Genomic DNA, 17,575 nt, shown 5'->3' on the forward strand with positions numbered 1-17,575 from the left:
TGCCTTATGTTGAAAACCCCAAGACACTGGAAAGTACAGTAAGGAAATAGCTTAGAAGCTATTCCTCCTGCATTTTGCCGGCCGAAGTGGCCGTGCGGTTCTAGGCGCTGCAGTCTGGAACCGCGAGACCGCTACGGTCGCAGGTTCGAATCCTGCCTCGGGCATGGATGTGTGTGATGTCCTTAGGTTAGTTAGGTTTAAGTAGTTCTAAGTTCTAGGGGACTAATAACCTCAGAAGTTGAGTCTCATAGTGCTCAGAGCCATTTGAACCATTTGAACCATCCTGCATTTTATCAGACTATTTTTACTCGTGGGCCAACGGCCTTGCCGCAGTAGTAATTCTCGTCGGGTCACCGAAGTTAAGAATTACTGGGCTTGGCTAAAACTTGAATGGGTGACGGTCCGGTCTGCCGAGAGCTGTTGGCAAGCGGGGTGCACTCAGCCCATGTGAGGCAACCCAGAAGGTACTTGGTTCAGAAGTAGCGGCTGCGGCTCTGGCCGGTAGAGCGGAGTACTGACCATACGCCCTTTTATGTCCTCATCCACTGACGCCTCTAGGCTGAGGAGGACACGGCGGTAGGGCAGTACCGTTACAATCTCCAGAGACCTAATAAACGTAAACGTGGTTCGTGTTAGGCTGTAATATGATTTTTATTTAATCGTGCGATAAGCTAATTTCGACTACATGTCACTGTCAAGCACTTGTAAACCAACATGGGAAAGCATTACGTTGTCTGCATGCGTTGCGATGTATACATAATGCTTTACACACCTCACATTAAGCTATAAAATTACTGCACAACTTTCTTGGTTTTAATTTAGTTTACTTTTACTCACAAATATAAGTCCCCCATAAAAAGATGTTTACAAGAAACAATCTACATTTTCAATAAAGTTCTTCTGGGTTTGTGATCGCATTGTCAGTATGTAAAACTACTGTTTCCGTCACTGTTGCACGGGCCCTGACTCACTCAAAGCTTCCGGAACAAAAATCAGCAAGAAGGAACGTGATGCTACAGCAGAACTGAAGAACAGCTTTCATTTAGTAATAACACGAGCAAACAAGGGAAATAAGACCGTTCTTTTGGACACGGAAGATTATAGCAAAAGAATGGACAATTTTCTGAGTGAGCCCATTAATAAGAAGCTTAAGGCGGATCCGACGGCAAGGATAATCAAATCGACCCAAGCATTGCTAAAGTAAAACTAGAATAAATTTTGACAAGGTCAGAAGACTTATCCTATAATTTCCACAGACACCGAGGATACATGGTGTACCGAAGGTCCATAAAGAGGCCTTTCCTTTGCGATGGATTCGCATCATTAATTCATCGTCGTACAGTGTAGCAAAGTAACTGGCTCGAAAGCTTCGACATTTAGTGAGCCATACAAAAAGCGAGACGGGGTGACGTCGGGTTTCCACCAATGAAAATAAATAATAAAAACACCAAAAAAGAACTAACAACCCTCCCCATCATCCTTAACAGCCTATCAGAATTAGATATCAGGCACGTTTGCAGGTATATGAGGAACAAAGTTTTCTCATTTAGCAGTATACAAAAACACCCTGAAGAAGGTCACTTGCAACAGTGAATGAAACGTCGGTAGTTTTACATATTGACGAAGTGGTCACAAATTCAGAAGCATTTTATTAACTGTGACAATCACCGCGGAAGCCTGCGTTTATGCACTACTGGCCATTAAAATTGCTACACCTCGAAGATGACGTGTTACAGACGCGAAATTTAACCGACAGGATGCTGTGATATGCAAATGATTAGCTTTTCAGAGCATTCACACAAGGTTGGCGCCGGTAGCGACACCTACAGTGTGCTGACATGAGGAAAGTTTACAACCGATTTCTCATACACAAACAGCAGCTGACCGGCGTTGCCTGGTGCACCGTTGTTGTGATGCCTCATGTAAGGAGGAGAAATGCGTACCATCACGTTTCCGACTTTGATAAAGGTCGGATTGTAGCCTATCACGATTGCGGTTTATCGTATCGCGACATTGCTGCTCGCCTTGGTCGAGGTCCAATGACTGTTAGCAGAATATGCAATCGGTAAATTCAGGAGGGTAATATGGAACGCCGTGTTCGATCCCAACGGCCTCGTATCACTAGCAGTCGAGGTGACAGGTATCTAATCCGCATGGCTGTAACGGATCGTGCAGCCACGTCTCGATCCATGAGTCAACGGATGAGGACGTTTGCAAGACAACAACCATCTGCACGAACAGTTCGACGACGTGTGCGGCAGCAAGGAATATCAGCTCGGAGACCATGGCTGCGGTTACCATTGACGCTGCATCACAGATACGAGCGCCTGTGATGGTGTGCTCAACGACGAACCTGGGTGCACGAATGGCAAAACGTCATTTTTTCCGTTGAATGCAGGTTCTGTTTACAGCATCAGGATGGTCGCATCCGTATTTAGCGACATCGCGGTGAACGCACATTGGAAGCCTGTATTCGTCATCGCCATACTGGCGTATCTCCCGGCGTGATGGTATGGGGTGCCATTGGTTATAGGTCTCGGTCACCTCTTGTTCGCATTGACGGCACTTTGAACAGTGGACGTTACATTTCAGATGTGTTACGACCCGTGGCTCTACCCTTCATTCGATCCCAGCACATTCTCCAGATCTCTCACCAATTGAAAACGTCTGGTCAATGGTGGCCGACTAACTGGCTCGTCAGAATACGCCAGTCACTACTATTGATGAACTGTGGTACCGTGTTGAAGCTGCATGGGCAGCTGTACCTGTACACACCATCCACGCTCTGTTTGACTCAATACCCAGGCGTATCAAGGCCGTTATTATGGCCAGAGGTGGTTGTTGTGGGTACTGATTTCTCAGGATCTATGCACCCAAATTGCGTGAAAATGTAATCACATGTCAATTCTAGTATAATATATTTGTCCAATGAATACCCGTTTATCATCTGCATTTCTTCTTGGTGTAGCAATTTTAATGGCCAATAGTGTAGATGTAGCTGCCCCTATGGCTGTTTTTTATGCAGCCCACAACGCCTTCAAATACAACGAGTAGATTCTCTCGCTCGCTACACGCATACTATTAGTCCAACAGAAAAAGAATGAATGTAAACTTACTGTGGGAACTTTAATGTAGTATTGGAATACGTTTTTGCTGGACGCTATGGCTTTCGAGTTATTAAAAAAAACGCGTTTGAAGGTAACTTTTGTACATTTTTCCTGAGTGATTCGAAAAATACGTCCTATAGCTGAAGTTGATCCCAGTACAAAATTTAACTATATTAAATTCCCAACAGAAAGTTCTTGTTCATATTTTCTGTAGGACAAATAGTTTGTGGGTAACGAGTGAAAGAATTTGTAAATCTTGCAAAAAGCAAAATGGCTCTGAGCACTATGGGACTCAACATCTGATGTCATAAATCCTCTAGAACTTAGTACTACTTAAACCTAACTAACCTAAGGACATCACACACATCCATGCCCGAGGCAGGATTCGAACCTGCGACCGTAGCAGCAGCGTGGTTCCAATCTGAAGCGCCTAGAACCGCTCGGCCACACCGGCCGGCCTGTAAATCTTGCACTTGAAGGCATTACCGGTTGCATAAAACACAGTGGTTGTCGCAGCTGAATGACCTTGTTTATAGGCAACTGATACCGATTTGTATACAGTTAGATAAGTGCTTTTCTTGTAGTATTAGAGATGAACAGGAGAAGGGGCAATGGCTTTTTTTAAAACTGTTTCTCCTGAGATAACACAAAAAATATAGTAAATAAATAACATAACTGTCAATGTAAGTACATTATCATTAGTCATAGTTTGTTGTTAGTGCGCTTTATAGAAGTAGACATTAGTGGTTGCTTCTGGCTGTCAATTTGTAGTTTGACCTGTTCCATATCGCTTGAGAACCACATTCACAACGGGGCTTAACGGAACTCTAAGTGCGTTTGAGTAAATGAATCAATGAATGAATCACAGGAGTGGTGCTTTAATAGCCATGAACAGCAATACAGTGGGTACTTTGGGGGCAGCGCTGTATACAGCAGGTGTTTAGGAGGTCGCCCGCAGTGACAACAGGGGCCCCTAGGGCGGCCTCCACTCGCCACGGCCGTCGTGAATATGCATGCTCCAGCCCTGCTCCGTCTGCTACGCTGGGTTGCAGCACTTGCAGGCGCTCACTGAGCTCTCATGACGGGTCTGTCAGCGTCGGGTGTTGGCGTATGTTGTCGATTGTGTGTGTGTGTGTGTGTGTGTGATCACACCTAATAAATTTCTCTTCGTCCATAAAATCAAACTGAAATGTATATACGTTACTGCCATAAAACTCATCGAAAAGAATCGATCATATATAGAGTTGCGCTCTACCAAAACTACGGTTCGGTAGTTTTGGTACACTACATAAATGACGTATAAAATGGTCAGATTACCAGGAGTGTTGGTGGAATTCGTAACGCAAGACACATAAATAAATGGGAAAAAGAGAAAATGCAAGCCGCCCACATTTCTTTCGTTTTTTGTGTGTTTCGTTGTTTGTTTTGCACATAATTAGCACTGCACATCATTCAGTGTTAGTCCATTGGGTATCCTTACGGAAACTAAATACCAATTTATAAGGAATAAAAATTAGCTGATCTCTTTAACTTCTGCGAGTTTATGTAACCTAAGAAAATACATTTGATGCACAAATAAAAAGAAATTAACTATTGTTGTTATTTTGTACTCAATAGAACGTTCTTCATCATGATCCAAGGCAAGAATTTCCTCTTATTAATTATAAATGCAGAAGCTGTTTACGAGTAACAGAAATTATTTTAGATTAGTTCGCCGAAGTATTGAAGCAATCTTTGACACATTTTTATTTCACGTCCTTTCATTACAGTTTACCGTCAAAAAGGTAAACAACCAATAGTACTATTTCAGCTCTTCGATATGCCAGTCGCGGAATTCTCCTATTTCCTTAAAGCCTCCCTCCAAAAGACGGGTAAAGTCTGCTTTTCCAGTCGCATTGCTGTACGTATCAAGGAACAGCCACCTACTAGCACATCCTCTCACATCATAGTCGGTGTCACAGATAAGAAACTGTTTCCCCACCCACGCGGGAAGCAGATTCCTGAGGGCGCCTGCATGACTTTAAACGAACGCGAGAGCGTGCGACATTGTGACGTATGTCGTGTCGTGGCATCCCGTTTCAGCCAATGTGGAGAAATGTTTTTCATGATCCTAGCAGATAAGGATCTCGGCATGAACGTCTGCAGGAATCATTACGTGGATACCAGGAGACTCAGAAGAATGCTCACTCCCTGACCAGGAACGATTATCAAGGCACTGGGCCATCGTTATTTGTTGTAAAACTTAGTCTAGGGCCATTGGGACAGTGCATTGTAGCCCCTAAGGACCTGTCTCTCCCTGGGACTAGAGGAAACCCCGTTGCTCGGACCATGAAAATGGCAGTCGGGGCTCCCAGGCCGGTTCGAGACACCTGCGTCAGCGTCCGCCCTTGGTTCACAGTGACGGCAATAAAGCGGCCTTTTTCGCCATCTGTAGTCAGCTATAGTACCTTCGCCTAGCTGCAGCCGTAACTGTCCACCATAACATACAGTTCCGTCATCTCTAATTCCTCCATGCAATAAGCTACTAATTAACTTAGTGCACAACCCCTGTCAACACGTCTTAATAAACAGTGCGTCGGTCAGTGTCATCAGATCTCGAACAAGTACTCTAATTGGCTTTGTCTTCATGGACTAATTAATAGTAGTCAGCCCAGAGGACTCGCCACCTTTCAATGGCTTCCAGAACACCTAAGGATAGAGACCAACAGCGGAGGTTCTTCCGTATGTTTATGTAATAATCAATACATACTGTTTCCAGGTGTAAATTTTTGAGCATAGAAAAAGAAGGAAACAAGGAATCACAAATTATGTCCCATATGAAGCACATCAGTCGGTCAAACCCTATACAATGTATATTTTTACCTATCCCATAAATGAGTTTATTGTTTCATGGTGATAAATACGTGCAGTTGCTGTTCTGATATCTTTAGGCAAACCCAAATATGTGAAATAATATTTTGTATTAAACCATTGGAATTTTATCCTGCATGAGCAGCACTCGTTGACAAAAGTTAAAAAATTTCGTGAAGATGGTTGCAGTAACACCATAAGAAGATTCCAGTAACGCTAAAATTAAACTTATCGTATTTGAATTATTTCGTAGCTCACGCAATGGACAAAAATGCGGAACTATATGAAATAAAATCGTCATAACAAGGAATCACAAGGACGTTCAAACTGCACGGTTGGCCGCGGGGCACGATTGGAATTAGTATACGCTGTCTGATCATGGCGGACGGTCAGTGAAGAGGTTTGTGACAAAAAATAAATGGACCACAGAAGCAAATGTCACTGCAGAAACTGAATGTCGCACTATCGAACACTGTCGGCACCAAAACAACATGATCTACATAAACAAGGAATTTCTGGACGAGCTACATCAAAAATGTAGTACCGAAGCCATAAAAGCTGGACTATGGACCAATGGAAGAATGTCATTTGGTCGGATGGGTCTTGTTTCGCACTACTGCCAACTTCTGGACGAGCTTACGTCACAAGAGTGAAACATGTCTGTGCTCCATTGACGATTTGGGCAGCCATATAGTGGGCCTCTTTGGTACACTGCAGGGTCACATTACTACCAAGGCTTATGTGATCAGTTTTGCTGGTCAGATCTATCCCACGGCACGATGTTTCTTCCCCAATGGAGGTGCTGCGTTCTAAGACAACAGGGCCCCTGTTTACAGGTATCTAATACTCAAGGACTGGTACTACGAGCATGAGGATGAGCTGTCGCATCTCTCCTGGCCACCAGTCATCTGACATGTATTCTGCTTTGGAGGGTGCATAACCGCTATCCACCAATACTCGTACAGTGTTGGATCTGTTTTCATATTATAGTGACTCGTCGAATTATGAAGCACATAAGAAAAGGGTGGTTATGGGCTCACCCCATGAATATCGACTGACATTTAGGGGAGTTTCTTAAACGAAAAACGTTAGCAGATAAACTTTTATTCCTATTGCAGAATGATTAATAATACGTTTCAGTATCAGCTGAAGAAAATTCAAGACAAAAATTTCTAATCACAACATGTTTTTGCTGGACTATATAACGCCGAAATGGCCGTGCGGTTAAAGGCGCTGCAGTCTGGAACCGCAAGACCGCTACGGTCGCAGGTTCGAATCCTGCCTCGGGCATGGATGTTTGTGATGTCCGTAGGTTAGTTAGGTTTAACTAGTTCTAAGTTCTAGGGGACTAATGACCTCAGAAGTTGAGTCCCATCGTGCTCAGAGCCATTTGAACCATTTTGACTATATAACACAAGGAGCTAAGTTATCTATAACGACGAAGTGAGCTGAATTAGTGCACAGTCATTGTTTTGAAGTACGCCACCGTAGCTGGGTGCCGGCACGGTTGATCAGCGTGTTCGGTCAGAGGGTTAGATGCCGTCTGTAATAAAAAAAAAAATGAGTGAATGGATCAACGATGAACTTGAATGAGTGTCACGGGAGGTCCGCCCAGAAGAAATGCAACGAACAGTAACGAACAAAACTGAGATCAACAAAAAAAGGTGTACAGCACGCCGGCTTGTGACATTTCATTTCATTGTTTTGAAGGGGAACTTTGCGCTGAACTTACTGTCACCAACTCGTTATACACAAACTTTTGCATTTTAAGTTTTACAAGCATTTTCCTCCGAAGTGGAAAGAGGTGTACTACACACAGAGGTTCAAGTAATATTGGCTATACTAATGTATGTAATTTGTTCTTTATGTGTGAGAAAGCTTTCCTATAAATGATAGCACACAAAGGAGAAAATATTTGGTATATAGCTAATAGTTGTCATTATTCTGCGACCGAATTGTTAAGAGATTTGCCCCTTACTTAAAAAAGAGAAAAAAACGAAGTGTTTCTTGTCCAAATGGTTCTCTTGTCGAAAATGTACAGGGACAGAGGCTGATTAACATTTGATGTGACACTTTTGCTAAAAACAGAAGCTGAAGTGTAGCTCCACCGGCTTGTTCCTGCCACCTGCTCGTTCGAAAATATTAAACCCGTGTGCAGCCCGGGTATTTGTTTATTCCAATCCTCTCGAAGTCTACCTCCTTCTTCCTACTCGCTCTGTTCATTTTCTCCTATTCCCTCTCTTCATCATCCTTTTGCCCCCTCTCTACATCCACCCTCCCCCAGTGTCTATCAGCTCCATCCCTCCCTCCGTATCGTACTCATCACTCTTTCCATCTCCTACTCCCATCTCTTGGTAATCTTATCCTCCCTTCTCTATTCATCTCCTCCTCCCCCTCTTCTTGTTGATCTCCTACCCCTTCCTTTCTACCTCCTCCTCTCCACTCTCCATCTTCTACAAATGTCTTTCTCTATCCATTTCCTCCTCTCTCTCTGAGATGCCCTGATAAACCCACAGGACAGGACAGATGGTTTAAATTGTTGAAAGGGGCCAAAATAAGCGGCTGTCAATTACACTCAATCATACAACTTTATTTGTTTGACCAAACATTAAAAGAGCCAAGAAATTTGAAAAAACAGCACAAATTTTTGAACTTAATTACTGGCTGAATGCACCATACAATCTCATGCCTTAAGGGGAAGAGCAATTTAATTTAAAATCGGCTGAAAGCAATAACTTAGAAATCAAACCAAAATCAGAAATTAAAAATGAGGAAGGCCTTATCTTAAATCAGTTCTTTCAATTAGGTTGAAGGCCCAAACAGTCCCATCTCTTAAGACTCAAACCAAAACTAAATTTTTAAAAGGCAAAGTCCTTATCTTGAAACAGTTTTTAATCAGGCTGAAGGCCCAAACAATTTTACGCCTTAAGGCAAAAACAACCTCAATTTAAAAATCGGCTAGAAGCCCATCTGCTCGACCTCCCTCCTACCTGTGTGTTATCACACTCACTCCAACAAGAGGCTGGTGGAACTTAGCTCTACAGTATTTCTTTCCAGATTGTAACTAATAGGTGCACCCGTGGCCTAGGGGTAGCATCCAAGGTCTAGGTGTAGAAACTTTGATTCGTGATCAAAATGTCCTCGGTCCAAGGTTCTAATAATGCCACTCTTTCAATCTTGATTAATAATCAGCATTGGCCGAAGACTTCCAGCATAAGTAGTTACTCTCATTCTGCCTATGGCCTTGTCAAGAGGGCAGAGGAGCAGACAGAGGTTCTGGGTGCTCTCTTGTCCTAGGGTTGGGAAACTGCCCCTAAAGGAGGAAGAATCAGCAATCATAAACGGCTTGATGGTGCAGGAAGCAATGGAAACCATTGCATTAAAGGCACATAATGTGTATCCACAGGACATGTGGCCTGTAATTGAAAAAGTGTTATGGTGCTCTCTCCATTGGCAAAAGATTCCGGAATGGTCGCCCCTTCAGATCACTGGAAGGGGACCGCCCAGGATTAGGTAACCATGAGAAGAAGATTGAATAATCAAACGAAAGGATAACGTTCTAAGAGTTGGGGCATGGAATGTCAGAAGCTTGAACGTTGTAGGGAAACTAGAAAATCTGAAAAGGGAAATATAAATGATCACTCTAGATATAGTAAGGATTAATGAAGTGAAATGGAAAAAGGTAAGGATTTCTGGTCGAATGAGTATAGGATAATATCAACAGCAGCATAAAATGGTATAATGGTAGTGGCTTAGTTATGCACAGGAAGGTAGGGCAAAGAGAGAGTTACTGTGTTCAGTGACAGGGTTGTTATTATCAGAATCGACAGCAAACTAATGAAAATCTAATAGGGGAATGGAATGCAGTTTTAGGGGAATGAGTAGAAGAAAAGATTACACGAGAATATGGGCTTGGGACAAAGAATGAAAGAGGGGAAAGACTAACTGAGTTCTGTAATAAATTTCAGCCAGTAACAGCGAATACTCTCTTCAAGAACCACAAGGGGAGGAGGTGTATTTGGAAATGGCCGGGTGATACCGGATGATTTCAGTTAGAATGCATCATGGTCAGACAGATATTCCGAAATGAGATACTGGACTGTAAGGTGTACCCACGACATTAGTCAAGAAGAATAAATATGCAAAGAAGTGGGATACGGAAGTACTAAGGAATGACAAGTTACACTTGAAGTTCACTAAGGCTATAAATACAGCAATAAGGAAAATCTCAAAGGGCCATCGCAGATGTTGGAAAGAAAAATATAGGTACAAAGAAGGCAACTGTGAAGAAACCATCGGTATCAGACGAAATACTAAGGTTGATCGATAAAAGGAGGAATTACAAAAGTGCACCGGGAAACTCAAGAATACAGAAATACAAGTCCTTGAGAAATGAAATAAATAGGAACTGCAGGGAAGTTAAAATAAAATATGGCAGAAGCTATAAATAACATTCCATTAGAATTTCTAAAATCATTGGTGGGAAGTGCAACAAAACGACTATTCACGTTGTTGTGTAGAATGTATGAGTCTGGTGACAGACCATCTGACTTTCGGAAAAATATCTTCCACACATTTCCGAAGACTTCGAGAGCTGAGCCAAGGCGAGAATTATCGCACAATCAGCTTAACAACTCATGCATCCAAGTTTCTGACAAGAATAATATACAGAAGAACGGAAAAGAAAATTTAAGATGTGCTAGATGACGATCAGTTTGGCTTTCGAAAAGGCAAGACCAAAGAAAAATGAAGACACGTTCATAGGAATGTCGACCTGGAAAAAGCGTTCTACAATGTAAAATTGTGGAAGATGTTCGAAATTCTGAGAGAAATGGGGGTAAGATATAGGAAGAGACGGTTAATATAAAACAAGTACAAGCGTCAAGAGTGAATAGTAAGGGTGGCCGACAAAGAACGAAGTGCTCGGGTAAAAAAGGGTGTAAGATAGGAATATAGTATTTCGCCCTACTGTTCAATCTGCACATCTAAGAAGCGATGATGGAAATAAAAGAAAGGTTTAGGAGCTAAAATCCGAGGTGAAAGTATATCAATGGTACGATTCGCTGATCCTGAGTGAAAGTGAAGAAGAATTACATGATCTGCTGAATGGAATGAACGATCTACTGATTACAGAATGTGGATTGAGAGCAAATCCAAGAAAAACGGAAGTAATGAGAAGTAGCAGAAATTAGAGCAGTGAAAACTTAACATAAGGATTTATGGTGACGAAGTAGATGAAGTTAAGGAATTCTGCCACCTACGCAGTAAAATAACCAATCACGGACGGAGTAAGGAGGACATCAAAAGCAGGCTACTAATGCGAAAAGAGCATTCCTGGATAAGAGAAGTCTAATAGTATCTAACATAGGCCTTAATTTGAGAAAGAGATTTCTGAGAATTTACGTCTGGAGTATGGTAGGGAAACATGGACTATGGGAAAACCAAAACAGAAGAGATTCGAAGAGTTTGACATGTGGTGCTACAGACGAATGTTGAAAATTAGGTGAACTGATAAGGTAAGGAGCGAGAAGGGTCCGTGCAGAATCGGAGAATAAAGCTATATGTGGAAACCACTGATGAGAAGGAGCAGGATTATACGACCTCCCTTAAGACATGAAGAAATGACTTCCATGCTTCTACAGGGAGCTGTAGTGGACAAAAACTGTAGACGAAGACAGAGATTGGAATACAACCAGCAAATAATTGAGGACGTAGGTTGGCAGTGTTACCCTGAGATTACTGGGTTGGGACAGGAGAGGAATTCGTGGTGGGCCGCACCAAATCAGTCAGAAGACTGATGACCCAAAAACAAAACAAAAAAATTAAAAATATATAAAACTAATAAGAGTACCAGATTTGATTGACATCTTGCCAGGGGCTTACGATGAGCTTTTTTTACCCATGGTTTTGTTGACGCACACACATGTAAAATTTATGTCACATATATTTCTCATATTTCACGCGTATTTGCACAAATATTTCCCTTGTATGTATAGCGAATTTCGCCCTGCAGTTACATTTCACGCAGATTTATGTTTTTGAAATCTTATCTCCTGAACCTTGGATTCTCGCCGTGCTATCGCGGCTCGGACTCTCATGTGAACACATCGCCAGGTACTGTAATACGTTGTGTTTGTGGGGTTTTTCTATATTCTCTTGCATTTTCTGTGACTGCAGTATATGTGGAATGGACTGCGTAATCTATCCAAACTCTCATTATACGACTGTTAAAGAAGTAATATTTTTACAGATTACTTTCTGCACGGATATTCTGACATTTTCTATGAGGGGAGGGTATCCGTGGTATTTGTACCATTTCGGGGTCAGCTTAAACTGAAATATTGCAAGGGCAAAAAACTCAAGCAATCGCTGAATGACTTACTTAGTGAACAACTTAAATTACGCTGTCTTAATAACGGTAGTGCATGTAGAATGAACTGAGTACCCTTTCAGAAGATGTCATTACAGGACGACTATTACAGAAGTCATGTTTTGAAACGTTATGTTCTCTGATATAAACTGTTTGACATTTTACTCAGCTGCATATTACCTACATTCCGTGAAACCCGCCGCCGGTTTGTCGGATAAACACTTGTTATCGTCTGGGGATCACACGCTCCCGCGATCAATACTTCCATCATTAAGCGCTGTTCCTTCTCGCCGTCGGTCGTGCCGGGATAAAGGATGGGCGGACGGCTTAATCAGTTTGCCTGCCGGCAAGTCGTTCCGAGCTTCAAAGAGCGCGAGCCAGACGCGAAACGCCAATCTCCGACCACAATGCACCTGATTACCTCACCCAGAAATGGGAAACCGCGCGTGTGAAGACTTCTGCCTCCTAGCTCACTCACCACAAAATCTGCGCTTAACAAATTCTGGACGTAAAAAGTGAAGGACAGATTACAAGCACCGTGTTTTAGAGCAAAAGAGTGTTTCGCTACGGCGGCCGAATTTCTGTGTCGACTGTCGCGAATAAGCACACAATTTCAAATAATTTATATTTCATTTTATTCAACAGCTTTAGTACCTATTTCAGGATAAATTTCAGTCGTCAGTTGCACATATATGTTTTATTTCGGTTACCGGTTTCGAAAAATTGCATAGCATCCCTTAGGAAACGAGAAATTAGCCCAATTGTTCTATAAATTAAAGCTTCGAGTCACGCATTTTTAAATGTGTTACTTATAATTTCTTCATATTTCTTAGTGACACTTTCTAAATTCTTTTACGCGTACTTTGCTGCTATAAAAACAGCTTGGCATGTCCATAGATATGATTCAGTTACTATAAATTGTCAAGCTTTGTTTGCAATAATCGCATATAAAATGTACATTTCTGGACATAACATGGCATTACGCTTCTATGAAGAAAATATTGACACCTGCTAATGCAATATTTAATAAGTCTCTGTAACATACTCCAAGTAAACGTATTGGTAAAATATTAAGATTTAAAATTTCCCGAATTCAGTAGGCTTCTGAAGTTGAAAAATTAATTTTTCGAAACCAGTAAAGCGAAACAAAAGTATATTTGCAAATGATGTCTGAATTTTATTCTGAAATTTTACATGTGTGTTCTCAATTAATCGCAGATTTTTGGATGACAAATAAACAATAAAATCTAGAATGGTAATGAGGCTCACTGCTTTATCTTCAACAATTAACTTCAAGCCTGTTGATTTTAAGTAAGTTACGTCATCTCATTTTTATTGTTGTAACGAGAAAACACATTCCCCACGTCAAAATATTGCCCATCAAAGCCAATAAAGAATGCTACGTGTGTTTACAGCTCCGAGTCATATATAAACTGAAGTAATAATAATTAGCCTTTCTTCCTATTAAATCTTTCAGAGTCACTTTAAATATCGTTTGAGGTACGTTTTGACACTAAACTGTTCTTAAAAGCACGGGATCTGTTATGTCGGCGCGTTAAGTTCGTAGTGTTTTGCATAGGTTTAATAAACACGACAAATTTGTTTAACCGAGACTTTAGTCATCAATAATATGTTCTCCTTCAATGTTTACAGTATTCTGACAACGCTGGAGAAAACTTACGATTTCACGGCTATCACGTGGTTTTGAGACGAAGAACTTCTCGCATACCCGAGATTCGGTATGAATACCGTGACTGCACTTGGTCTCTTCAGTTGTTGTGTACTCACCTGAAGATGGCCAGACGCCTCAGGCCCGAAATATCGTAGCAGAATGTCGACGGGACCCGACTGCATACCCGAAAATTATATTATTGAGAAATGTTCGGAGCGCATTTTCATCCGGAAAGGAACTTCCTTGAAGGTTGTTCCATAGTGGGAAACGCGAAAATCCGAGGATCAGTTGAATAAGGTAGGTGCAGAATGATTTTCTAACCCAACTCCTGTACAGTAATTTTTGTCAGTCTAACAGGATGCGAGAGGTCGTTATTTTTGTGACGGCCTTCGTAGCGACAACACGTCGCTGTAGAAACGGCCTACGAAGTCACCGCCACACTTTTAATAGCGGGCCGACCGGTCCGCTGGAACAGTGAACAGAAAGATGAAAACCCAAACACTCGGATTAAATGAAAGTCGGTACTTATCTTTATTAACGACGATACAGAACACAGTGGTGAACATGGTCTACAGAAATCTGTCTAGTTCGAGTCGGAGCGGCTTGGTCAGCGTCGGCAAACGACAAACAACAACTCTGCTGCGATGAACACACAACTGACTAGCAGGTACACAATTCGGTGGCGAGTATACAACTGAGCGGCGAATCCAGAACTGTCCTAGCGCTCGCGACTCCAGCGCTTAAGAAGCCAGAAGCCAGCGGTGGCGCGCGCAGACTTGCGGCGATTTCCTGTATCGCTGGCGCTGCTTATGCGGACGGCGTCCGGACTTTCATGCTGCCAACCTTTTTGGCAGCGGGCTCGGTTGGCATTACTGGCTAGGATATAACAGTTATAGTGGAGTAACATCACTTCACACAGTCTTCACGGTAGAGTCTGAGATATTATCATGACGAACAGTAGCGAGCGAACGGTTGTTGAGAGGAGGCGGGAATGGTCGGACGTAGCGTGCGGTGGAGAAAAGTCGCGCGACACGAGAGGTCGCAGCTTGCCGTGGTCCTGCTAGTACCGCCGGAGGAGACTTTGGTATTAATTGAGGATTGTTGGCAATTTGCCTTTTTGTTGCACAAAGTTGTTGCTTGCTTGCGCACTGGAGGGGTTTTGTCAGATCTGTGTATGCATACTTCGAGAGTAATGTTCGTACCTTTATGTTGTAGGGGGCACATTGTGCTCATGTGGGAGCGATCTAGGTGTTTGTGAAGCAATAAACTGGCGGCCAAGATCGTAGGAATTCTTTTTCTTCCATGATTACCGGTTTCGGCGAAACTAAAGCCGCCATCATCGAATCTAGGGAGGATAGAAAACACTATACAAGTGGACTTGGGATTCCACCTATATAACATGTATACATATAAATTTAGATACATACCTCAGGACACATACAGGTTACAACATCAAGGCAAACAATGATGATATTAATAGTTGCCTTACAAAATTGTCATGCGTAGCACATAAGCGTCCAAGAGAGATGAGTTTATAAATGTTCAGTGTCTCAATCACACACAAGCGCAAGCTAGGTACTACCGCAACTCCGGCTCTGTTCTTACACTACAGGCCGCGTCGCGAGATGGCGCTAGCAAAAGAGGCGCCAATGACAGTCACAGCTCGCGTCATAACAGGCTCTGCGTGTGTGGTAACACTACGTCATTAGGACTCGTACATAATTTTGAGACTGCCGAGTTACACAAGTACACATGTGTCTGGTCATATATAAAATCTACCAAAAGTCATTTATAAATTTAAAATTTCGTCCTTTATTGTGGCCGGACATGTGCTTATTGAGTATAGAAATTGTGGAATAATTATGATCTGCGTAAAATTTGTCAGTGTTTAAATAATCTGTTTTACGAATATAGTAAATTAAAGTTTTTATCGGTTTCTTTCTTTCTTTCTTTCTTTCCTTTTTTTTTTCACCGTTTAGGGCTAGCTGACCAAACCCCTCCTGATCAATTCTTATATTAAAAAAATAAGGCAGTAGTTATTGCAATTGTATGGATCGCAGAATTGCTTTTGAAATATATGTAATGTGTTGCTGATCACGCAGTTGCTGCGGCAAGACGAGGTAAGTTGCCCTTTGCGTACAGGACTATTGCAGAACAGTTGTCAGGAGTTGTTCGACAATATTTTAAAACTCCCAGTCAGATACTTGAGAAATGATTTCTATATGATCTGTAGGAAGAGTAATCAATTTGTGTTTCTTTTTGTCATCAATCAGATTTTTTTAAATGTAAGAGATGCAACGTCTTTCAGCAGAACAAACAGCAATTGAAAATATATACGAGTTAATTAAAGATTACGAATCAGTATCAAGTTGTCTACAATAAATGTCAGTGTGATCGTTATACCTTGGAGGAGGAATTCAAAGTAATCACATTGTCGCTGTTCCACCAGACGCCTGACATTATCTTTTGTGGGTGCGCACAGGCAGTCGTACGGAGAGTTGCTTCTTTGTTGGGACTCAAACATTCCTTTCGTTTCCTTATGTTAGCACAAATACATCATTTCTTGTTGCCAGTAACGTTCAGGATAGGACATTCGGAATGCTGAAATGTATTAGTCGATGAGAAATACTTCAAATAAGGGTTTCTAGGAAATTTAGCGCATGGGAATTACTTCAAAGTAAGGACTTTCCTGCAGATCTGTGCAAGTTCTTAAAAGCCACTAAAAATATACCTCAATTCTCGTAGTCTTTTCCGGAGAGAATATACAGCCTATAATCGTTAATGAAGGATTAGACGAACTTTTCGTCTGTCTGTAATCCTAGTTGGGAAACTAAATGGTGATGTACTGAAAAACAATATCTCCAGCAGCTTTTCAGGTCTAACAGAAAGCTGTTTATATCTTTGTCGCTGTCCTGGCTGTTACCGCCTTTTCGAAAGATAACTTACAGACACTAGCCGATTTTCTCGATAACGTAGCCAAAACATACAACTGTAAAATTTCAAAAACCAAATCTAAGGCCTTTGAAAGTAAGCTGTAAGACCGAAAAATAAGGTTAGATGACAGTTATGTCGAAAAAATGTTGTTGTTGTTGTTGTGATCTTCAGTCCAAAGACTGGTTTGAGGCAGCTCTCCGCGATTATCTTATGCAAGTCCTATCACCTACATCCACTTGAACCTGCTTGGTGTAGCCAAGCCTCAACCAACTTTAACAATTTTTACCCCCTCGCACTTCTTTATATTATGAAACTGACGATTCCTTGATGCCTCAGGATGTATCCCAACAACCGACTTCATCTCTTAGCTCACTTGTTGTGTATACTTATTTTCTGGGCAGTTCGATTCAGCGCCTCCCCATTACTCACCTGACAAATTTATCAAGTCTTCAGCTTTCTTCCCACACATTCTCTGTCTATTACTGATCCATATCAGAAATCTGTCAGCGAGGCGCTGAATTAGCATCGCGGGAACCGCCACTACGTGACGCTGCAGCCAGAAAAGTCAAGACAGCGCGACAGCAATGTGTGATTTATACGCGTCCCGCCGCCTAATGCGTAACCGAATCCTCTGTCGGCATT

This window comes from Schistocerca nitens, chromosome 4, assembly GCF_023898315.1.
Source record: "Schistocerca nitens isolate TAMUIC-IGC-003100 chromosome 4, iqSchNite1.1, whole genome shotgun sequence".
NCBI classification, from domain to species: domain Eukaryota; kingdom Metazoa; phylum Arthropoda; class Insecta; order Orthoptera; family Acrididae; genus Schistocerca; species Schistocerca nitens.